The sequence below is a fragment of the Anser anser genome (genome assembly GCF_964211835.1).
Source record: "Anser anser genome assembly, chromosome: 19".
NCBI classification, from domain to species: domain Eukaryota; kingdom Metazoa; phylum Chordata; class Aves; order Anseriformes; family Anatidae; genus Anser; species Anser anser.
Window position 1 is genome coordinate 12,027,011 of NC_139740.1, and position 24,750 is coordinate 12,051,760.

The 24,750-nt window shown below is 47.2% G+C and overlaps 1 long non-coding RNA gene across 3 annotated transcripts; it reads right to left on the minus strand.

Moving 5' to 3' along the window:
- Positions 1–6,734: 6,734 nt before the first annotated feature.
- Positions 6,735–12,325, minus strand: LOC310883887. Of its 3 annotated transcripts, none has more exons than XR_014573912.1 (5): positions 12,105–12,325; positions 11,076–11,179; positions 9,265–9,461; positions 9,055–9,170; positions 6,735–8,940 (listed from the first exon to the last, which is right to left on the minus strand). It is a non-coding gene; the product is annotated as an uncharacterized lncRNA (long non-coding RNA). The 3 variants fall into 3 exon arrangements; XR_014573913.1 differs by lacking the exon at positions 12,105–12,325 and adding an exon at positions 11,269–12,076 and having other exon boundaries at positions 9,265–9,486; XR_014573914.1 differs by lacking the exon at positions 12,105–12,325 and adding an exon at positions 11,269–12,069.
- Positions 12,326–24,750: the final 12,425 nt, after the last annotated feature.

Genomic DNA, 24,750 nt, shown 5'->3' on the forward strand with positions numbered 1-24,750 from the left:
ACATGTGTCCAAAGAGCTCTTTTGCCATCTGAATCTCTGCCCAGGAAATGATATCGAACCAGATAAAGCTGTACTGAGAGACTCCTAACTCCACTGGCCTGAGATTATCTAAATCGAGAGGCTTTAAGCCACTCTGTCAAGGATCTCTCTTTGCGTTACTGTTTTCTGCACTCGATGCAATCGGTGCTTTGATAGAGACACCAGCCTGCGAGGGGAAGATGGCAGGTGAGGCACAGGGAACCCAGGGGAAGCTTTGCCATTGTCTCAGCAAGGAAAGCAGAACTCGAAAACCACTCCTAATTCATCAGCTCTTTGAGATGTGCTGAAGGCATGGCCTCTTCCAGCACTTCTGCTTTCATTCTAAGTCCCGACTATTCCAGCTGATCTCAATATTAGCTGGAACTGTATGAAGCTGAACTGAAAGCATGCTGACACTGCCACCTTGCCCTCCTGGGCAGACTCCAGCAGTCACATCTGAAGCATCGGAGGTGAAGGTTGTCCATGAACCTTCTCATTGCCTCAACATGGAGGAAACCTGAATGGACTTGAAGCAGCTGAACAGCACCAAAATTCACATATGCTGATAGGAAAAAAAAAAAAAAAAAGACTTAGAGAAGCTGAAACATGTTGTCATACCCGTGGTTGTAAAACAGACACATCATGAAGACCTTCCAGCACCAAGGGAAGCCTGCAGGAGAGAGTAAAGATGCAGGGGGTCAGAAGATGGGCACACAATCAACCCAAGTGTGCTTGACAATTCCTGCTAGACTAAAAACGATCTCCACCAGCCAGCTCCTGGAAACTGCAATTCCGGTGTCTTTATACACGTATAGTTTCTACAGTTGATAGCTCCCTCCAACCTCAAGTAGGTGAAGCATCCTAAAAAGTTCTGCTGCCTGCTACGAAGAAGCTGCCCTGCTCCACTCCAGAGCTGCCTGTAAACAATGCCGCCTGTAAACAGCAACATTAACTCTGAGCTTATTAATAGGCTATTTGTTAGAATGCATCTTCTTTTATATATATAATCTGACCACGAGTAAAAGATGCTTCAGATAGTTGATTTGCTGCCTCCTAGTGTTTAAGGCACTACTTAATGGTGCCTTGGTAGGAAAGAGCAAAGCTGAAAAACTAGGAGGAGCCTGGCACGAATTCCTGGATCCCCAGTGATGTGGAACACGCATCTCTTCCCTGTTTAGCGACCAGGTACATGGACCGGCAGAAATCCTTCTCTGCTGACTACTGTGTGATAGCAGCAATGAGGAGAGGAAAAGCAGTAGCAATAACAACAAAGCACTGACATTGTGTTTTAAATGAGCTGTAAATATGGCCAGCAGAACGCCATAAAACCTTGCCGCACACATTTCAGCAGAACTGTAATTTGTACTGTGAATTTTTAAAGTTACACTGGTGTCTCAGTGAAGTATTTTATTTGGGCTGAGTAAATGGCAAATGTTGTATCTCTTGATTTTAGGTCTCTTCGCACCTCAAACACTGCCGTATCCCATAGTGATAGGATTGTGGGATTTTTTGGACAAAGAGCTCTATAACAAGCATTCAGCAATAAACTGTAAATACAGAAAATTTTGGCTACTCTAACAAGCTGATGCCACCAGTTTGGGAAGTGCTGAAGTGACTAGGGGACATCACAGGAGCTGGGGACAGCAGAGACCAGTCCCTATAGTGGAACAAACAAAACCACACGCTTCCTGCCCCTGAGCAGCAAAGGCAGGAGGACAACACCAGGCAGAACCTGCAAACGCTCTCAGCACCCATGGGTGCTGTGCTGGCCCAGCGCTGCCCTCGAGGGCTTGCGCAGAGCGCTCAGGAAGCAGGAGGCTCTGCCCAAGGGAGCGCGAGTCTCTGCGGCTGGAAAGTAAAACTGCTTGTGGAGAACGACGACAAATTGCAGCAGCCTGAGTTGTGAAAAGCCTTGACAAAATATTTAACGTGGGGGAAAAAAAAGGGAACACTTGCCAATTGCTAGAGCCTTCCTAATTCAGATTATTAGATGGTTACTGGCACTGCTATTAAAGAGACACTGTTTTCTGAGTGATCTGCTCAAGGAAGGGCTGGAATACACCTACGGGTTTTCAGTGTGCCTTCAGCTCTGCTAATAGAGAGAAAAAAATTCTTCTCATATGAGACTCAATTATTCAATTTGATTAACAAATAAGTAATGTGCTATTTATTTTGTGATGTATCCAGTAAATATGTGCCTAGGAAATTCAATAGATAAATCTCTAGATACTCTTTTCGGTTAATCACATTATATTTATTTATTTATTTTTAATATCTGTCTATGAGAACGTTGTTCAAGAATGAGACCGAGGTTTAAAAAAAAAGTCAAAAAACAAAATAAAAACCCACCAAACCTAAAAAAAACAAAAGGAATTAGCTTTCCACTGAGCTCCACACAACCATGGTGCCGTGTGACTAATGCTACTATAATTCACTTAATAGAATGAGAAAATAACAATAGCTTTTCTGGTTGGAAATGTAAATAACCTCTTTTTCATAGCAGAGACCCATTACAAGGTCAACATCTACTGTCAGACTTCGCAATTAGGCTCATTAAAACTGTCATGTTAAATTGTATTTTTTTCTTGAAAGAAGGACAACACTTTCAACAAGATTTTTTTTTTTCCTTTGGCAAAAAAGGCCTGCTTTGCTTGAAATTTAAACCTGTTCTTAGAGGGAACCCTAAATCCAAACCTCTGCTTCTGCCCTGTCCGTTTTTTGCATTATTTGGGTGACTGATTATATCAAATGTTTTTGCCTTTTTTACTGGATTTTTTTAAAAACATCTTTCACAGGAAATAATTCCAACAAGACCAGTGTTAAAAAAAATGGCTTCTAGGTAGCAAGGAAAAAACCCACAGCATCTTGACTGAACAGGCTGGCAGATGTTGACTTTTTACCCATAACTGTTATGCCAGTAATGCTTCTGTAAAAAGGTGCGTTCCCATCTTACAAGTGTTAGAATGGAAAATAAATAGGAATGGCAAATATTGCATGCCAAAGATTACATGCAAACGATCAGAAATTCAAATCCCCTCTCAGAGGGGACATTGCAGGGGTAATGAGAAGATGCAGAAGCTTTTCAATCTCCAAAATCAGTCCCTCATGCAACATTGTAGAGGCAGACGAACCAAACGGGGCAGCATGGGCGGAAAGGATTATTTAATGAGTATTGGCTGATGAGACACCCACAGACACCCCAGACCACAGCCTTGCAAAAGAAAGTGCCAGAAGCCATTCCAATTTGCAATAAACTGATTATGTGTTGGGGATTTTCTTGCTGCTGAGACAAACCATACAGCTTTATTTATGGTTCTTTGCACATCTGCAGCCTGGTAGATGCAGGAGAGGGCGCGTGGGTTTCCCATGCAGCGCCGTGGGAATTGGAGAGCACGAGGCAGTGCCGGGCTTCTGGCTGCCCTCCCAGCCCCTCTGGAACAGAGGGTATTAAATGGAGTAAAAACCATAGAGCCCTCGTGTTTTGGTAACAGGCAAGCGAGCAGCCCAACGCCATCCTCCCAAGGCACTGCTCTAAGGGCTGCTGAAAGCCCTGGGGACAGAGGGCTGGGGATGCACAAGCTCTGTGCCACCCTACACGAGCATCCCAGAGCCACTCGGGGCAGTGGGTGCCATAGGGGATGTTGTGGGGACCACAGGGGCTCTCTCTGGCTTCTGATGGGCAGGAGGTGAAGGACAGGACGATTTGGTTACTAAAAGTTTGAGCGTAACCACCTCAGTTACTGCACAGAACTCTGCCTTGCTGACAGTAACAGCCAGGTCTGGCTGCAAACACCCTCACATATTCACTCTCCTACCTTCACGGCTTTCAGGGGGCTCGCAGGCTGTACACACCAGCTTTTCTTACTTCAGTAGCATGGCCAGTGCTCATCCCAGAGTGCCAAGCCAGGACTGGAGAAGGAAGAGTAGCATGCTCCACGGGAGGAAAGAAAAGTGAAGTAGATTTTACTCAGTTGCTAAAAGCTTGGAGTAAATTGCAGTGTTGTAATTGCAGCAGTTGAGATAGCCAGAAAACTACATTTAATATTCCATTTTTCTGCTTCCCCACCCCCAAGGCATTTTTTCCTCAGTGGGGGAGAGCACTAACAATGACTTCAATAACAGAATAAAATTTAAAGCCCAGATCTTTCCAATTCTGCTCATTCCTTTAAGCTATTCCAGTCCCCTTTATGTTTTTCCTGCATACACACATCTGTCTTCTTCAAAGCCTTAACCATCTCTGACACACCTGACCTTTCCATCCAAGCACAATGGCTAGATGCAAAGAGAAAAAAAAAAACCCTTTACTTACTGCAAGTAACTCTTTGTTTTGCCAGTCCCACGCCTGAAAATTTTGCTGCTGCAGGAAGTAAAGCGGTGAGCAACCTTTCCTTCTCCTTTGAAAAATGGAACTGTCATCTCTTAGAGGGAAATAACAGCTTATCTTTATTTTGTCAAACAGACATGACTTAGTTATTAGAGTCTTCTAAGAAAATGCTACAAGAAGAATTAGGACAGTGTTGTTGCAGAAATGCCAAGAGTTCAGAAATTAATTTGACAAGATCTGGGAGATCTCTGATATCTAATTAAACTTTCTGTGACAGCTGTGTTATGTAAATACTGAAGTCATATTAAAAATAAAGAATCAGGTAAAACTATTTTCCCTGTTCAATTAGTAGATGGTGCAGCCGTTCAACAGCCACTGCTCTGATTAGGCCCATTCGCTTCCTACCAGCAAGTACAGTTTCATCTACATGCACACAGAGTTCATCCACTTAAATCAAGAGATCCAATAAATTTAATATATTTGGGTAATATTACTACATATTTGGCTGGAGTTTATACAAGCACCTCTCTCCTCCACTTAGTGAATGAGACCACACACTGCCATATGGTAGGGCACACGCAGCTCTGTTTTTGAAGTTCTTAGAATAATTTCTGTAGGAAAACCTTATTACACAGACGAAGAATTTAGGCCAAGAGGAATTATTGCTAATAGATTCTGACCTCAACAGCCTGTAACGCAGGCTGGCTTTGCACTCAGAAATGTTTGCATCAACCCTATATCTCATAGCTGTGCTAAAACATATCCATTTATCATTTAAAGAATCCACTACATCCATTAGTAAATTGTTCTAATGGTTAATTATCAGCAGTATAAAAAGGATATGATTATCCCCAGCTTGAGCCTCCAGGGGCTTCACCAGTGCGTGGATTATAGTGCTGCAATTCACATTCAAAACCATCAACTTAATGGAAATGCAAGAAACACTTCTGAAACCAAAGAGGTTGACTCCAATTAGCCAGCATCTGAACATCAGAGCAAGCCAGCCCGGGCTTACAGGGTAAACAGGATTCAAGCATAAAATATGGCCCAAGTCCATCCCCACTCACCTCTCATTCTGCCATGGGCTTGGTCTTTTTGGCCAAGGAAAGTCCATGCATCTCCAGGGCCAGGTGCTAGCCGAAGTGGGGCTGCAGAGCAAGTTGCTAAGTAAGTTTATCAACACCAGTTAATCCTGGAAGCCACGACTCTGGCACATGAGCACAACCACAAGGTGTGTGTCATGTAGCTAGAGAATGGGATTAATAACCCCAGCTTCGGTGCTTCCATCGGAGCTGCAAATGGGAACAGGAACCCTGAGTCCGCTTGTTGCTGCTGGACTCATCTTCAGCAAATGCAGATGTGCTAAACAAAGAACAATACTCAAAAGCTGCACTGCACATATGAAGTGTTTGACACTACAATAAAAGATATAATTGGTTCTGTTATTTGTGGCAATTTCTAACTGATTATTGGTGGTCTTAGTACTGGGGCTGGCTGGAGGAAAGAAGAGAATTTGCCATTAAAGTGTCTGAAAAACTCCAATAATTTTATTTGCTCTTCCTCCTACCCCAGATTTTCTGATGCAAAGACATGAAAATTAGTTGAATTTCAAGTTCAGTTTGTTCTTTGATAGATGAATATTCATTTTTCAACCAGTATTTTCTCCCCCTCAGAACCCCCAGCTCTTTCCCCCACCATCTTTTCCCATTTATTCTCCATTTAAGAATAATTTTCAGCTTGCTTGGCAGAAAACACATCTGAGGGCTGCAGGTCCTTTGGGGCCAGCAGTCACCTCTGCTCAGGCAGCCAGAGGGGACACGCACTGCTCCAGCTGTGGCCCCAGGAGGAGCGACAGCACCACCTCCATCAGCAAAGTCCATGAGCTTCTCCCTACCTGTTAAGCAGAAATAAAGGTAGAGTTTTTTTCTTAACATTTTTTTTTAGTTTGCAAGTTTTTTTTTTTAAAAACAAAGGTTTTTCCAAATTACTAAAAAAAAAAAAAAAAAGTAAAACCCAACCTCCCTACCACAGTGTTTTATTCTGGAGGCAGAGGACATCAAATCCCATAAGCAGTTTTCAGTGCTCTTGCGAAGCACAGCTCAGCAACATTACACCTCCCTCAAAACAGCTCTGTTCCTTGGTAGCCCCCAAACCCACAGCGACTAATGAATAAGACAACAATGGGTTGTTGTTTTACTTCCCATTCCCAACACTCATCCTGCATTAGGCTCCGTCATTTCACAGCTCCCCTGATGTAACACGATGTGGCAGAACATACCCTGATCCAGAAGTGAACCCTGATGCAAGGCAGAGCAGATGCCTTGGACTGAAGCTGCTCCTTCCTTGCATTTACTACCTTTGATCCACGTTTTCTGCTCGTGACAGGCTGTTAAATAAATACAAGTGACAAGGCTTAGTAGGAGTTTGTTTTTCTGCAGCTTGCTTTCTTTTTGTTCAGCTCTCCAAGCGAAGCGTCTTGGTGACAAATACACAAACTCCATTACCAATTAATGATTTTAGCCCTCTGTCCTCTACTCCCCAGTGCCAGTTCTACACATTAGCCTGAGTAACATTCAAAGATAATTGTGTTTTGTTTATTTGTTTTGGGGAGTAATGGTAATCAGACAGGCAAGTCCCAGTCCTTACCAAAGCTGTAATTCTGTTTTCAAACGTTGCCTGCTATGAAGAGAGCTAGAAAAGCACACACTGTAGATGCTTGAGGTAAAAACGTTACTTTCCTTCTCACAGTCTTAGTATTTTCCCCTTCCAAGAAGAGGGTATTTTTCTTAGCACCCAGGGCACTTTTAGGGGCAGGATTTCTGCAGACTCTTTATTCATTTTGTCACTTCTTAAAGCCCACCCTTATTACATACTGCAGTTAACAGAAGTGAGAAGTCGTTCTTTGTACTATGTCAGCCCCAGAACACAATACAAATGGTCAGAATAACACATTTGTACACAGAGATCCCTTTCTAAGTTTGAAGAAATGTTTTGTGACTATTTGCAGAAGTAGTTACTGACTCTGGGTACCTAAACATCCAACACGGCTGAAGCAGCATGACTTTCAAAGATTGGATACTTGGGACCTTTGCAAGCAGGAATATCAGAAGTGAGATGCTCTTCGGAACTGAGGTAAATCAATGCACGAAAACACTGCAAGCCCTCTGTGGAAGGCCAACGTTTGATTAACACTGAGTGCAGGCAGAGGCAATACAGCCTGAGCACTTCAGCACTGCTGCAGAGCACAGTGAGCAAGGGGCGAGCTTCAAACAGCCTCAGCTTGCTGCCTTCGGAGATGCAAAGCCTTGCTGAACAGCCGTGACCATGCTGCACGTTAACCGAGGAGCCGTGAGACACAGTTGGCAAAACATATTAGCCTCTTCCGCTCTGATAATTAGTTTAGTGAAAAATTATTGCATTATCTGTTTGGTTTCACTGGAGACCAATTGCAGTCTTAAAAAAAAAAAAAAAAAAAAAAAGGAAAAGCTCACATTAGGTGCTTTTAATAAGACAAATTCTATCGTCTTTCCAAACAAGATTTAAAACTCACTTACCACGTGAGTAATTAGCACAAGTCAGGTTGGAGGCCAAAAACATTATTTAGTAATAGAATTAATTTTGCTTAGAAAGAAACTGCATTCTGTGGATTTTAATGAGAAGTGTCAAGGCAATGCATTTAAAACACTGCAAGTGCACGGTTAACATGGCTCTGGGACGTGGTTCAGATTTTAGCAAATACGTTCCCAGCCTCGTGGTCAACATTAAAGATTTTGCTCCAGCTAAAAGCAGGGAGGTGTAATCCTAGCAGGGCCATATTGCACAGCAGGTGTTCATCTCGCAGATGGGTTGAAATCAATTACCAGCATTGACTGCTGCACCACTGGGCAAGAAGTCTGAGATCCTCCAAATTACCCTCAGATTGTCCATATTTGCATCCTAAAGTGGTGCTGGAGACAGTTTTCCAAGTACAGAAAGCCCTTCCCCTACAAAAACAACCTGTCTTTTTTCCAGGAACATGACACCAAGCTGTATTTTCTCATGTGCTGCATTTTTTTTTTCCAGTGATACAGGCAAATATACTTATCAGTACAAGGGATTCAGAAAAAAAAAAAAAAAGACTACATTCAGCCACCTCCAGCAAAACTAGCAGAATGCACTCGACAAAACTTGTGCTCCGTAATGAAATTCCTACGTAGGCATTCAGTGCTTAAGAACTAGGACAAACTATGCTGTAAGGAGCAGAATATGTAAACGTGGCAAAGAGCTTCATTTTATATGCTGGCTTCAGAGGGGTTACTTCCAGTTGACAGCAGTGTAAACGAGACCAGAATAGCACCCATGCCCACCAGCAGAAACACAAAACTGGCTTTGTATAAAAAAACAAGATAGAAACATCCCCCCCAAAGGTCCATGCATAAGGTATTTTCAGTAAGGAGGTGGAGTGTTTGCATCTCTGCCATGAATCCATTCAGATCCTCTTGAGTGGTAGTTTGAGACAACAGCTCTGGAGCCAAATTGTCAGCTTGCAAGCACCCTATGGACTCGCCAGCTCAGCCCTGTGGTAATTCTGCAAGCGCAGCGTTGCGCGTGCCATGCATCTGCAGCACAAACAGCACGGTGGGAATTTTCATCAAAATCAGTCAGCAGTGACAAATGGGGGAAAAAAAAAAAAAAAAAGAGAGAAAATAGAAGCAAGAAGTATGGCATCTCACCGCTGTCTGAGTGGTGCTTCTGGGAAGACAACAGGATGGTTGCTGGCCTCGGGGGTAGGTTTCCAAGCCCTCTCAGGGACCCTTCGGCTCTGGGGCATCTCCCACAAACGTGTCTCCTTGAGGCACAAGTTCTCATTGCAAACCAGCAGCGGAGTTGGGAGTTAGAGAAGGCGCCCAGCTCCCCCTGACAGGGCTCCCAGGCCCACTTACCAGCCAGCTGTGCCGGTGGCTAGCCCATCCTGTGAGCGTTGGCCAGGGCACCCCTTGCCAGAGCAAACCCACGGGCAGGGCTGCAGCAAAGGGCTTGCCATAGCAATGCTGGCCTGGCCTGGCGCAAGCAGCTTTCCTCCAAGTTCACAGCAGCACAGCCAAAACACAGATTTCTCACAGCAAGGTCTGAAAAAAGCCTAAGCACAAGACAGCCCGACAGTCCTGAAAGAAGTCAGCGATCTGAGGAAAATGGGTTTGTAGGTGATGCAGAGCTCTCACAGATCCACACTGGAGCTGCTGACCTCTTCACGTCTGCAAAACCTACTTTCTGCCCAGGTCACAAAGGAGGCTGTGTTTCCTAGAAGGCAGCTTTGAGGGTTTTGCGACTCCTGGAAAGCCATGACACAAGCAGCTGGGGCAGGACCTTTGCTAGTAAAACCAGCAGACTTAGCTCTCCACAGCGCGTTCAGCCTCCTTTCAGGCACTTGCCCTCACTTCTGAGCTGACCACCACATCAAGCAGCCATCCCCACTGGTGATGCTGAGCTCCACAGGCTGCTTTTGTACTCTGTTTTTTCTCATCCTGACCCCTCAGACATGTTCTCTAAAAGTAATCTCATCGCAGGGGCCTTATACTGATAATGTTAAGCCAGCAGCAGCTGGGCCAGGCAACACACGGCAAGATGTGTGGGTTGCTGCATCCTCCCCTGCACCCCTGGGCACATCCAGACCAAGCCCCAGCTCCCTGCCAACCCTGGCGAAATCCCAAAGATCTGCCCGAGCCAGGGTGGCAAAAATCTCAGGCTTTGGACCAAGAATAGTTATGTCCATGAAAGCATTTCACCATCTTAAACGAGTCAGTCTATTTTTTCTAGCAGCCATCCTGATTAATAAGGGTCTTGAAAATTTGACCAAAAGCAAACACATCGCCTGAAAATCAGTCCTGTGTCAAGAGCTTACGGACCAGCGAGAGCCCTGTTCCTGGCAGCTGTAGTGAGTTCAGCCAGAAAATCCTTTAGCTAATGACTGGGGCACACTGAAACCCAACTAGAATATTTGACTGGGGAGAAGATTAGACATTTCCATTGTCATCTTTAGTAAAACAGAGACCTGTTAAGGATTATGTGGCTGTTATGGCAAACTTCAATTGAAATGGGATGCTACTTGTCTCATTAATATTTCAGATGTGTTCGAATGCACTATGGCAAAAAATATATTACTCAGAAGCAAATTCAGGTAGGAAGAAAAAAACAAGTTTCATTAAATAATGAACACTCACTGTGCTAAACCATCCTGAGACTCAGCCCAATAGTGTCAAAGAAAAAGTCCTGGTGTTCTACTTATAAGGCAAAATTACCTATTCATTTAGGAAAAGTAATCATGCTCAGTTAGACACACCAGACAAGCATATGAAAAGAAAAATTGCTTTGAAGCTGCTCCTCATAGCAAGCCTAGACAGCTTGAGAAGAAAACTCTGCCACCGAGTATTTCTTTTTTAAATAAAAGTGTACATTAGAAAGTCTATTAAATAAGCGTTGTGAATTGGCAATCTTTTTGTTACGTAACACTTCTGAATCTTTAAGAGAACATTAGTGCAATATAGCTCATTTTGCCAGTTGAAAACACTTCCCAGCTGAAGGTATTCCTTGTGTTAGCAGGGGAGAGCAGGACACGCTCCCACAGCTGTCCCGCTTGCTTGGAGCACAACCTGCCAGTTTTAGGAAGGTACAGGGCTGGAAAGTTAGCTTTCACCTTTAAAGCTTTGAACTACTAGTAATTAGTCTAACCTGGGAGGGAAGCTTTGTTACTTACCTTTATCTGATCATAATAAGTGTTGAAGAAATAAGGATTTAAGCCAAAAGCTCCCACACGGATCTCAGAGGATCCAGCTCTGCACCAGGCTCAGGACTTTTATCCTGCGTTTGGACAAAGCCATAGGTAAACAAATAAAGGAAAAAAGAATCCTGGTGTGGAGAGAAAGCACAGCCAAGCTTGCCATGGTCACCTGGCAGCACAGGAAGGCCTGCTGTGGGAGGCAGCAGCCAGAGCCAGGCCCTTCCCCGGGCTGGATCCAGCCCCAGAGAACGGCCTGCCGCCGAGCTCTTCACAGAGCAGAGCGGGAGCTGCAGCTCCCTCCCCACGTAAAAACCTGAGGAGACTTTTCTGAAGCTAGGGAAACAGTTTCCTGGGACGCCAGGGTTTTATCATCCCCTCTAGCTAAAGCTGTCTGGAGCACAGGGCTTTGGAGAGGTCCTGCAGCGGGCAGCATCCAGCTGCAGCCGGGGATTAGGCGAAACCCCAAAGCCCCAGCGGTAACTGAGCCTTGCTGCAGTGGAAGATGGATGGAGGAATTTGCAGCACGGTTCATCCACGCAGGAGTTTACCACCTGATTACAGCATTCCCTGGCTGAGAGGTGGAGGAACTCATTAATGTTTTTAATCAAGGTATCCCTCACTAGGGTCATAATTGTTTACTACAGCCCACCTCCTCCACCCTGCTCCTGTTCAGGGGGTAACATCTCTCATTTCTATCCACATATGCTCTATAGTCAAGAGACAGATAAGATTGGGTTTTTGAGCTCTTTCTCCATGCATAGTGAGTGAATTTGCCGAACCTGCCTCATCAGGTAGCATTTTATTCCCTTCTTACAAAAGTATAAGCCCTTATTTTTTTCCCCTCCTCTCCCAGAAAACCTTCTCCCAGAGCTCTTCTGTTCCCTTGGTCACAGCCTGGCTACACTGATATCAGGAGAGCTTTTCTTGTGAAGGCAGGAACATAGAAATATGCTTTTTAAAGTTAGCAGAAAGCAGCTTTTGCTTCACACCAGCAAACCCTCTTACCTCCCTTTAGGCTCACTGGGATAATCCAAGGCAAAGAGGCTCCCACCTGCCCCAACAAGCAGGGATCTCACAGCAGCTGAGATCACCAGACACAGTTCAGTGGTCAGTTTGACCTTTTTTTTTCTAAGCAGGAAATTCACCTGTGGCGGCTCAAAGAGCAAACCCAGCAGGTTCTCCAGCAGCACAGGGCACCACAGGAGACCTCAGCTGAAGCCCACAGAAGCTCCTGAGAAAAGCAGGCTTCAAAACATTTTTCTTTTTTAAAAAAATAAAAAAAATAAAAAAGCATCAGTGCTAGAACAGAGAAGAGGAACCTTACCTGAGCCATTGCCTCCACCCTCCCAGCAGGGCAGCCTGCTGCAGCTTTGCTTGGCCAGAGCAGAAACCCCCTCACAGGTGCCTCATTTGTCACTGCAGACCTTTTATAGCCCCACCACTTGCCCCGCTCTCTCAAGATAAGCCCAAACTCGAGGGATTTCACCCCTAAACTCGAGGGATTTTGTCTAGCTGTGGGGCTAGGTGGGGACACACCGCTGTGATGCTGTGCACTGAAAAATCAAAAGCTTGTAAAGTTTTGGGTAATACCACAGCTGCTTGTGCCAGGCACTCAAAGCAAACTCGTCTGCCACCTTCTGTTCCTGAAGGGATATTACGGTCATGGAAGAATTTTTTCCAATTTTCCTTTGTGCCTGTGGGCAGCTCTGGTAGGTAGGGAGCGATGCGAGGATTTCTCCAACCAGAGGCTGGTTTCTGGCTCCCTACACCTGGCCAGGGGCACAGCCACACTAATTGGACACGATAAGCAGGAGAGGCACTTGCATTTCAGTGATAATTGGGAAACAGAAGGGGACAGATACACGATGAGTGCCAGGGCCATGGCTTCCAGCGTGCCTGCCCAGGCATCTCCCCCAGGTACGTCTGATAGTGACGGGAATTTCCTCCCAGACAAAGCTTGGCGTGGGTTTGCATTACAGCAATGCAAACTGACGGCTGCACATGGCCGTATGGCTAAAAACTGGGTTGCCTATAGCCATATCGATGAATCACAGCGCTTGCTTCGTGATGGACTTGCTTAATCAGGCAGGAATAGGTCCGTCTGCTGCCGAGCAGCCGTGCAGGAGCGCTGCTGCACTGCCCTCGGGGGGAGTGGGGACGGCACAAACCCGGGAGGCTTCTGCTGCATCCCCAGGCTCAGTGACTGAACGGCTAATTGAGAAAAATAATCAGGAACAATGACTGCTCCACAATGGCAGCAAATTGGGTTGGTGCTCTAAATGGTCCTCGATTGCTCTGTACAGATGCTAATTGGAATAGTTCCTTTCTGCAGCGCAGTCAGCACAAATCTCAGAACCCGAGCTAGCTTCTCTTTTTTGGCAAGCCATCTGTCATGCTAATACACCCCGCTGCTGAGAGCTGATGCCTGGCTTTTTCCTCCAGCACCGTTAGGAAGAGCGGGTGCTGCACCTCTCCTGGCCTTGGTGCTGGGTCCCAGTGGGCTGTGGGTGCTGTGCAGCACCCCACAGCCTTTCCACAGCTGCGTGCTGCCCGGCCCTGCCTGCCGTGATTCCTGCCACAGCACCCAGGTGCCCTCCTGCAGCAGCGGCCTGCAGACCTCAGAATTGCTTTGAGAAGGAATTGCAAATAAGCCCCTTGGCCAATGCTTCTCTTTCCCAGGGATTGATTTATCCTGGTACCTATGATTGCGTCTCAAGATGCATCTAATGATTCATTCCCTTTAATAATACAAGCAGATATTGAAGAGGTCTTCAGCTTCCTGAGATGGGCTCTTTTAATGAGAACAATATTCTCATTTGTTTTCTTTTCAAAATAATAACTGGGAAACTCAGGGGGATTCTTGGTCTCGGCACATCCTTAGTTTATGAGGAATTTTTTGAGCTCTCTGCCCCTGCCATGCTCAGCAAGCTGCTGATGGACATGGGAGGATGTGCTCATCCAGCCCTCATACATGCCAGCAGATTTTCTGTCCCATCTCCTCGTCGCCAGTGTTGTCACATCACTTGGCCAGGTCATTTCCCTTGTTCTCCCTGTCCCAGGCTGTCCACGTGTAAGCTGGGACAGCCCATCTTCCCTTCCCAGTGTTGCAGCCCAGCTGATGCAAGGCAGCTTTTATTAGGGCAGCATTTACTAAGGGGTTAATTCTGTCCACACCGAGCCATTCAATTCTTATCAACAAAAATCCATGCGTTATGTGTAGCTGTGTCCCCGAGGTGGTTGCAGAGGCCCTGCAAATCAAAGTTCAGCTGCCAGAAATCACACCAAAGAGGTGTTTATTGATTTATCCCTTTTGCCAGAATAAAAGCTGCTCCATTATATGAAAAAGCTTGAGTCCCGGAGCTATGGACCTGCAGAAGGGCAGGATAGTCCCCCAGGCAGGCTCTTTTTCCTTTGGGGCATTTGTTCCCATTCGGCTCACTTATATCTAACAACGTGAACACTGAGTATCCTCAATGCCTAAGCAAAGGCAGGAGTATGGTACCTTTTTCTTGATAAAAGCATAAAAGCAGCATGCCTACAGAATGGGAAATAGGGTACAGTGAGTCTTCGGGAATCATATTTGACAGCGTCTGGTGACTGGTGCCTGGCACCTGCAGTCAGCATCTCATCAAGGGGCTCCTGCCGGATTGTGTGCTCAGAGTCACTGGCAAAACACAAATACAGTGCAAAAACGGTTATTCAGCTCCAAAATGCCATCCATGGTACATGGGGTAGGAGGCGTGGGAAGATTTGCTGGAGTCGTTGAGGCCGCAGAGGAGGTGGGTTGTCAGGCTCACAGGGATGCTTTTACCTGGGTATTTGCTGCTGTATTTTTACCTTTGTTTTTCAGAAAGTTCCCAATTCCTTGTCTGCCCCATCCAGCACAAGACTCCATGATCTTCCCATTCCCCCCGCTGCTTTAGTTGGCTCCTTTGCTTCTGCATTCTCCGTTTCCTTTTTCCAAGCCCATGTTCTTGTTTAACATCGCCTGTTCGAAGGTGCTGCATTTTCTCCATCATGGTACTACTCAAGTAGGTCTTCAAAGGTCCTTCTTTCTGCCCTAAGGACCTTTCATATTCTATTCCCATTCAACAACATTTTCTCTGTCTGCTAACAATTCATAAAACTTTCAGGTTTTTTTTTGTTGTTGTTGTTCCCTTTCTTCCTAAGAAGCGGTTTGTGTAATGTCTGCAGTGCTGACTGCGGGTGTTTGTGTGTATGTAACTTTGCATGACCTGTCATTCTGTCTCCATACCTTTTGAACCTTCAAGACATTTCATCTCGATGTAGAATGCAAGCTGGAACAATATCCAAGCACTACAAAGTCACTGAAAAGTAGGGAGCTGGATAAAAGAAGCAGAGGATGCTAATGCCCCTCCTGGGGGAAGGATTGCTGTGGGAGTGCATCTCCACCAGCCATCATCAACTCCGCACACAGGCCCTGGATCCATCAGAAACCAGGCTTGCTTTGTTGCTCCACTGCTTGTGAAAATATTAGTTTCCATATTAACTTTTTTCACATCCTTCCACTGGCCCCAGGTTTTCTGCTGATTCAGCAGCGTGTGCTGGTTTAACTCAGAGCAGGAGCATCTGTGGGAAATAGCACCCTGATGGTGCCCAGCAAGGCACCAAAGCAGGTGCACTACCAGGACGGTGATGGTATCATTTACCTCCACTCTGGGCACTGCTTGCTCCCACAGCAACACTTTTTGCCACTGACTTCACCCTTTTTTGCCCAATTTAATTGCTCCAGCTGCACATTTGTACCACTGCCACAGCAGGTTTCCCTTGTTTTGACTGTGTTACGTTAGTACTTTTCTGTTCTTAAATAACACTATATATGTATATGTATAGAGAGAGAGAGCTGAGTCTACCCCAGTTTTTTTTGTTTTTTTTTTTTTTTTAAGTATTTCTGCTCTGTCAAAATCCCGGTAGCCTGTGGAATGACACCTGAACAACGACTCGAGCTCTGCTTTTAGGATCTGAAGAAACTACTTTCTGCAGGACGAACATAGTTTATAGAGGGGAGAGCCACTTTTGCCTCTCCAAAAGGAGTTTCATCTGCTTTTTTGGTGGCTCGTGTTCCCAGAAACAACCTTTTCCATGCCCAGACAGCAGGCACAGCAGAGCCCAGGGGTCCCCCAGACCGGAGCATCCCATGCTTGCTGTGCACCGCGCTGCCGGAGCTGCTCGGGTGCCTCCTGGCTCGCTTCCCTCCTTATTCACTAGCACAGGTCACTTCTCCGATTTGAAATAGCGTGTCATACCTGCCGAGAGCAGGGCTCGGTGCAGCTGGGGAGCCCTTACAGCATCCCTGGAGGGAGCTGCTGTGCGGCAGGGCCAGCAGAGGGAGCTGCGCTCCCGGCGCTCCTCTGCCCGCTGCCGGCCTGCGGGGCTCGGGGGGGCTCTGCTGCAAAACCTTCCAGCAGCCTTGTGAGGAGCAGGGCAAGGGGCAACCTGCTCCACAGGCTCATTCTGCAATATTTTTAACTTAAAAAAAAAAAAAAAAAAGAGATCCAGGTGTTGGTAAAATTAACAGCGAACTTTACAACCTCCCATCTCTTTCAGGAAGGAAGAATAGATGGGTATTTTCCTGTGACTGTTATTTAATTATTGATCCCTGCCTTGCCTAAATGCAAGTAGTGGAGCTGCCAAAAGTGGCATTCACCACCCTGCCAGGTGCTGTTCCCCTCTCAGCCCGGCAGTGACAGCACCTCTCAGCTGGGCACTTGGCATCCAGGCCCCCTGACACAGTTTGCAGAGGAAAAGCAAATGTTATCAATGCTCTGTGCTGAAAAGCATCCCAACCCGGGCAGGGAGCAAAGGGATGGTGCTGAGCCCCTGCTTTGCCTGTGGATCCCAGCTGCCGGGAGCCCATAGGTGCAGGGGCAGGCAGGAGACCCCATGCCCCGAATCCGAAGCAGCTGGTTTAAGCCCAGCTTGCACTGTAGCTCCCTGCACTGACCCGCTCAGGGCAAAAAATCCTTTGGGATGTTCAGAGGAGGGGGGAGCCCTCAAACGCAAGTGGCAAGAGCCTCGTGATGCCGCCTGCTACCACCCAGCCCTGCCTGAGACCAGCCCTGCACGCGCTGTCCATCGCCATCTCTGCTACGGGGCTGCTCTGGGGGCTGCGCTCACCCAGCTGCGGATGTAAGCGCATGCAAAGTGCAGAATCAGTCTCCTCAGGGTGGATACGAGAGAATCGTCCTGGCTACTCCTAAATATTTCAGTCTGTGGGCTTCCCTCAGCCTTGTCAGCAAAGCTCCCTCGCAGACTGGATGCCGCGCAGAGGCAGGCCGTGGGGAGCTCTCTGCATCCATTTGCATCATGAATATTTGATGCCACGAGTGCTGCAGCTGGGATGCCGCAGAAACCACGGCTCTTCCCATGCCCTCTGCCAAACCTTCCGGTTGGATTTTGTCCCATTTCACCTCCTCTGGCCCAGCAGTGTTTTTGTCTGCTGGACTGAAGGGTCCTCTCGTGTCTGATGTCTTCTGTGCTGCGATCCAGCTTCCCTCCGACCTTTTAAATAGCTGGTGCTTTGTCTCCATTTCATTGTAAATCATGAAAAATGTTAACTCCCTCACTGAGGGAGTAAGAAACAGAGACCGAGCTTCCTAAGAGTTTCTCATTCCCCCCAATCCACTGGAATTACCTTTGCATCTTTCCCATGGGCTTCCCCGTTGATGGAAGTTGGAGTTGAATTGATGGCCTCACCTTCGAACGTCCCAGTCTGAAGGTCTCACAGCCTTGACCAGGAAAATACAAAGGTCCACATCATTTATGTGCCAGTCTTTTAATTGAATTGCCTAAACAGGCCCCAGCCATTCCAAGTTTTAATTATTACTCCGAGCAAAATTATACCTAATTTATTTTCAAGCATCTTTCCTGACATCTTAAAACAAACAAAAAAGCAAAGACCTTCAAACAAATGGGATGGGCTTGTATATCTATTTGCACAAAACTTTAAGTTGTATTTCATATGCCTAAGGCTCGGGCAGGGGCTGTGCTGAGCCCCCTCACACAGCCTTTTTCTGGGGCTTCAGGGCATCACCATCCCATGGTCCTTCTCTAACAAAGGCCACATAGAGCTAACCCCCTTAGTTTTTTGTGCACATTATAAATAAAGCACCAGAAAAATAAGAAGGTATAGTAAAAGCACAATTCTTTGTAGCTAATTTTTACCTTATGTCTCTGTTTCAGGCTCCTCATTTTCCTGGGGGTGCAGGTCCCCAGGATGGCCCTTACAGCAGTTTCTATAAGCAGCTTCAATTTCTTTTGCACAGGAAACATGGGGAGAAAGCATCTTGCTCAGTGCTAATCACCACATAGGGCAAGCAAAACGTGAAACCTCTAGAAAAATATTATTATTTGTATGCATACTACAGGAAGCACGTTTCATCCAAAGTTCCCAATGTACCAGTGTGCCTATGAGGAATATTTTTTCTTTTTATAAATAGGCAAACAGAGAACCCAGACACGGTTTGCTGCAGAGGGTTTTTTTTCCTTTTGAACCTGCAGCAGCCCCATGCATGCCGTGGGTCCCTGCATGTGGCTGTCACCTCCTGGTGCAGTCTCCCATGGGAAACAGGTCAGATTTGCCCCCACATATTTTCCTGGACCAAATTAAAGTGTGGATGTTGCTCCTGAGCACTCCCTCATTACACGCCAGGAGAGGGACTAATGCCTTTGTTGCTTTACTTCAATGCTCCATCTTCTCCCCTCATACAAAGTGATTCCTGGCTTGCTTTCAATATGACAATTATTAACAAATGCTTGGAAAAATGCAAACATTTAAGAATTGTTGGGGGGAGGGGGAAGAAAAAGCCTCCAGGAGTGTGGAGGTGGCAGTGTTATAATCTCAGGCTGTCATGGGTTTAACGTTATTAAACAACTCCTTAAAATAGCAGCCGTAAGTTTTCCTGTGCAGAGCTCAATCCAGAGGGGCCATGGCATGCTGGTGCTGTCGGAGGCTCTGGGCACAGAAGCTGGCCACAAAACCCCAAAGAGAAGCTTTTGTAAGGTGCTCTGGGGCCCCATGTCCATGGCAGACGGGACAAGGAGCTTGTCTGGCTGGCAATGAAGCTTCGTGCCACGGTGGCCCAGGAATCAGCCCTCACCCAGTCCCACCAGGCTCAGCCCTGCTGACATGAACAGAGTTTCTGCTGCATTTTTAATTGTGGAAATGTATTTACATGAATAAAATACAGCTCAGTTGGGGATATGACCTACTTTTATACGGAATGATAAAACAACTGAAGGTTTTATTTTTACTGCATTTATTTCAACTGTTCTCTGTCAGACAGATGCTGAAGCAGATCAATAGGAAATCCACAACCGTCAGGCTGCTTTCTTCTGGAAGTGATCGCGTTTTGACTGAGATGACTGCGAGCTGCTCCATTTCCATGACGGAGCCTGTAACCTTTGGATCAGTAGAGCAGTTTTGACAGCATATAATTTATACGGGGATAAATTATTTGATGTGGGTGGGGAGAAGGGGTTTTCATGTACATGCTCTGCACTGCTAGTAAGACCCTCTCTGCTTACCTAAATTATGAATAATAATTCTAAATAATATATATTTATACTGTCATGGACAAGCACAGGTCACTCTGAAATTCATTTAGCACTGCAGGAACTGGGGATGCTCTGTCAAAAAACAAACCCTGTAATTCCTGCGAAAACAGAACACGCCATTTGCTTTTTAAGGGTAAATAGAAGACTGCACTCAGGTATTTGTCCAGTACTGAGGCAAAGCAGTTTTAAAAGCCATGTTATTTTAATGTCCCTGGGGGCCTGTGGGTGGCTCCTGGGGAGGACGAGGTCACCGGTCCCTGCTCTGCCCTCTGTCACTGGCCTCCAAACCCACATAATTCCTGCTTTTGTTCCTTTGCCACCTGTCCCGAGTGGGACAAACAGAGTCCCCATCTCACAGGGAAGGGTCACAGTCTGCTCACACACCTTTCCTCCTGCAAGAGCTGGCACAATGGGAGCATGACTGACACCCTGTGCTGGGACGGCGGCATGCTGAGACTGCAGACACGGCTGCTGCTTGCTCATACACGACACAGATAGCTCCCCCTTGCTCTGGGAACATCCCATTTCTCCCCCAGAGGTAAGACCACCCAGCTCATCTCCAGATAAGCAGAATGACATTTGGGTACTTAATCAAATTAACTCTCATTAATTAAACAACACCTTTCTGCTTTCTTCACAGACTTTCCCCCTCAAATTGCAGCGGGAAGCTGGCACATGTGAGGATGCCAGGCGGACACGAGGACCTCGAGGTTGTATTTTTGTGAATGAACACCCCATTGAAGACATTATCACTGCAGTAAAAGAAGAAATGAGAAGGCATTTCCCTCTACCACCCTCTCTGTGCCTTCCATTTCCTCTCCCGCAACAGCCCACCACCAGGTGCTTGCCAACACACACGTGCTCAGCAGAGCACTTTGCTTTTGCTTGGCTCTGGCCACAATCCGCATCCCGTGGGACGTCAGCGTGTGCCTGCGCACTTTGTTGGTTCAGCAGAGCGCTGAACGCAGCCTCACCTGAGTACTGTGTGCAGTTTTGGGCACCACAGTATAAGAACATAAAACTACTAGAGAGTGTCCAAAGCAGGGCTACAAAGATGGTGAAGGGTCTAGAGTAGAAGACACATGAGGAGTAGCTGAGGTCACTTGGTTTGTTTGTCCCAGAGAAGAGGCCTCTGAGGGGAGGCCTCATGGCAGCCTGCAGCTCCCTCACGAGGGGAGCGGAGGGGCAGGCGCTGAGCTCTGCTCTCTGGGGACAGCGACAGGACCCGAGGGAACGGCATGGAGCTGGGACAGGGGAGGGTCAGGCTGGGTGCTCGGGAAAGGTTCTTCACCCAGAGGGCAGTCAGGCACTGGGACAGGCTCACCCGGGAAGCGGCCAAAGCACCGAGCCTGTCAGAGTTCAAGAAACGTTTGCACAACGCTCTCAGACACATGGTCTGATTTTTGGGTGGTCCTGTGTGGAGCTAGGCTTTGGACTCGTTGATCCATGTAGGTCCCTTCCAGTTCAGGATATTCTGTGATTCGTCTACATGCAGACTTACAGGTGCTCGATGGTCACTGGGACTAGTTAGGGCAATGTGGACTTTGCTCCAGAACGAGCAATTTAAACAGAAACCAAGCAGGCCTGGCTTGGGCAAACAGGCTGGCTTGCACAGCCCTGCGAGCAGCATGAGCTACAGCAACCTGAGCTTATGCAGCTGCAGGAGTCACCCAGCACCTCCTCTGCACCCTCACACGTGGTTTTCCTCTCAGAAAAGTGAATGCACTCTGCCCTAACATTAAAGATTAAAAGCAGCTGCACCTCATCACAGCCAGAAGATTTATCGGGAGCCAATGTCAAAAATGATGGCTTATTGGGGAATAAACTAGAATGCTGGCACTGCGTATTTTCAAGGCATATAAATCACAACTTGTGTGGGAATAATCCACCTTTCAGTGGAAATGGAGAGAGGGGTGAGGTTTAGGGATTTCTGAGATGATTCAAACAAAAATGCTGGACAGAGCCTGCAGAGCACTGTGGTACAGATTGCCCAGGGCTTGAAAGCATCCTGGTAGAGCCAAGATATTTATCAAGTACAGCCCTCGGGACTGGAGTCTGGCAACACAGCCAAGTGGGGCTAATCTTTTGGTTGAAATACTGCTGCAAATAATCTGCAGATAATAATAAATTCATTTTTCCCCCTACAAAGTGAATTGGCCAGAGGCTGAGGGATGAAGTGGTGTGAAAACAAGAGAAAGGGAGGAGGCTGGCACATGACCAGAGGTGCTCTGACCTGCACCAGCGATGGGCACCAGGTCAGGGATGTTGACAGCGTCGCAACCTCTTCATGTTTGCTCTGGGTTCACCTTCATGGCACAATCCAGCACAGCAGACCGCCTAAAGGTTCTTTCACGTGCCACCCAAAAAGAGCTGGGGACACAGCTATCAGAGGACCCTGCACCACGCTGCCCCAAATCAATGTGGTCTGCAGGTCTGGCACACATCTGCAGCCCCGGGGGAGGACTGGGTGACGGGCAGTCCCATGCCATAAGGAACAACCTCTCCAGTCCTTTAAAATTGTTGCATCATGGTTTAAAATCAAAGGCACACAGGGTGATCACTGCAGCCATCGCCTGCCCTTTATAACCGCTGCCCACTGAGATCCTCATGATCCAAAATGCCAGGTATATAAAACCTTACACAAAAAGAAAGCAAAGAGGCAGATCTTCCCTTCCTATAAGGTACTGTATCCATGGGAACAGGATGCAGTTTGATAGCCACAAAATAGTGACAGGCAGGAGACCTGCAGTGCAGGGACAGAGGTCAGCAGAGCACCCTGACCACAGCGGGGCACAGGTGGCACCTGCTAGGCACCCAGGGTGCTGGGGATATCCTCCTCTGCACCCCACACGTCACAACTTCATCATATACGGGAGAGCTGTGGTGCAGACAGAAAAGTTAAAGAGCTGCTGTGGTCCTCAGAGAAAGGAGAGAGAGTGGAACAAAGGCGGCCTGGGCAGCAAGCGATGCTGCAGAGGGGTACAGAAGAGCCCAGCAGGAGGCCCTGGAACTGCAAAAGTGGGGAGGAAAACGCTGCCGCTTCTAGTTAAGCATGATGTCAGGCTTCTATCTCATTTTATTTTTTTATTCTGAAATAAATACATCTCATAAGAAAAGAAGAAGGGAAAAAAAAATACTCTCAATTACTTCTTCCCTTAGTGGAGGGCTATTGACCTGGGTGGCTGTTTGCCTGCTCACACAGCGCTCCCACCACGCACGCACCGGTTCTGCATCATTAACAAGCTAACAGCAGGGAGGAACGAGGCTATTTAATTTCTTAGCATACCTTGAATAGCCCATGGGGCTAACTCATGTTTGGGAAAATGAATACACAATGCTGACAAATAGCATTTATAAGGCAGAACAAGGGCTCACAAGCAGGGCTCTCTGCACTGGAAACCACCAACCTGCACACAGCATTCCCAGGTCAGCTCCTCACCCTGCACAGTGACACTTGGCTGAAACCCACCTAAACACGGTCTCTTTGGGGCTGGTCAGTGTGGATGTAAGGGCTCAGGTCCCCAGCCCTGCTTCTGTGGAGACAGCAGCAGGGTTTGACTGGAGTTCACTCTCCCTGGGCCTGCTACAGCAGCAGCTTCATGCATCAGAGCAGGGCTCGGTTGCTCCAAAACTTGCCCAAACCTCCCCACCCCACAGCAACAGCTTCACAAGCTTCCAGCCAAGCAGCATGCCCAGTCTGCACCCCTGCAGGTTTGGGGTTCCTTCCTTACCTTTACCTCCCCAGTGGCTCTCCATGTCCACTAGCAGTGCAGGTGCAAGAGAACAGCACTGGAGGGCATTTCAGCCACATCTTTATACATCTACATAGATACTTCTTCCACTGCGTGGAAAGGAGCTCTGGAGCTATAAGCTGCTAGAGCAGCAAATGAAGCAGAGCGTGCCCCAGCACAGCCTCGTTATTCCCAGCTGCTTAATTATTGCTCACAACTGGTCTCTAATGATCCTCTTGTATCCTCACCTCACAATTCAATGAGGTTTTTTAGGCCTCTCCTAACTAACAGCAGCCTGAGCTGCTCACTGCAGGGCCCTATTCCCCCCAGGGTGTGGGGACACCTCCGTGACAAGGGGCAGGACGCAGAGCCTGTGTGCTGGGAGAGGGGAGCTTCCATTGCCCAGGAGATACCAGCCAGACAATGCCTCCTGGGATGTCCTCGCTGGGGTTACACAGAGGGGCTGTGACTGAAAACAAACCCAAACATGTAATCCTGGGATTCTCTGATTCCAGGAAGAAGCTGCAGAGTTCAGCAGGGGCAGGGAGCACAGCAACCTGGGTGTGGATCAGGCAGCACTGTTTTTTTTTTTAACATTTAATCCCAGTAATTTGCTGTAACATTATGGTTCAAGCACCCACGGCCATGTGCACAAAGGGTCTGATACCAGTGTCGGTCATGCAAAACATGAGATTTTTTTTCTTCAAAGAGTGCAAATGGTTCTCTATGAAGCATCACAAGAGCAATTACCTTCCTGCATCCCCGTGAGCAGTTTGGCTCATCCTGCTGGGGTACAGAAGTGGAGGTGTGAGTTTAAGCACTCCAGTCCTGTAGGTGTTAAACTTCTAATTTAAACGCTAGCTTATCCCCAACCTTTGCTTTTCTTTTACTGCAATCCAAGAGACGGACACAGGACAGTGCGAGGCTGGCACAGAAATTAGGGTGGGAGAGAAACCAAAGCAAGTGACGTTATTTGGGGATGTGGCATAACAGAGATTAAGGTGGGGTGAGGACTGGGAGAGGTGGTCGAATGATGAGTAGGCGTTCCCCCTGGGTACTAAGGTTATTTTTTGGCACTTATTGCCCTGGAGCACATCAGCCACAGGGTGATGCTCTGAGGACATCACAGCATGGCCAGGCTCTGTGGCTCTCTTGCCCCACAGCCTCAGCCATGCCGTGCTGGTGTCCCCTGTGATGGCATTGACCAGCACGTGGGCAGTGACACCCCCCCACAGCCTGGGCTTCCCCAAGGACCACACTTCCCTGTCCAAACACAGCATTTACTGAGCCAACAACCACTTATTTTGACAGATTTCTGACCACAGTCCCGTGCTTATGAAGGG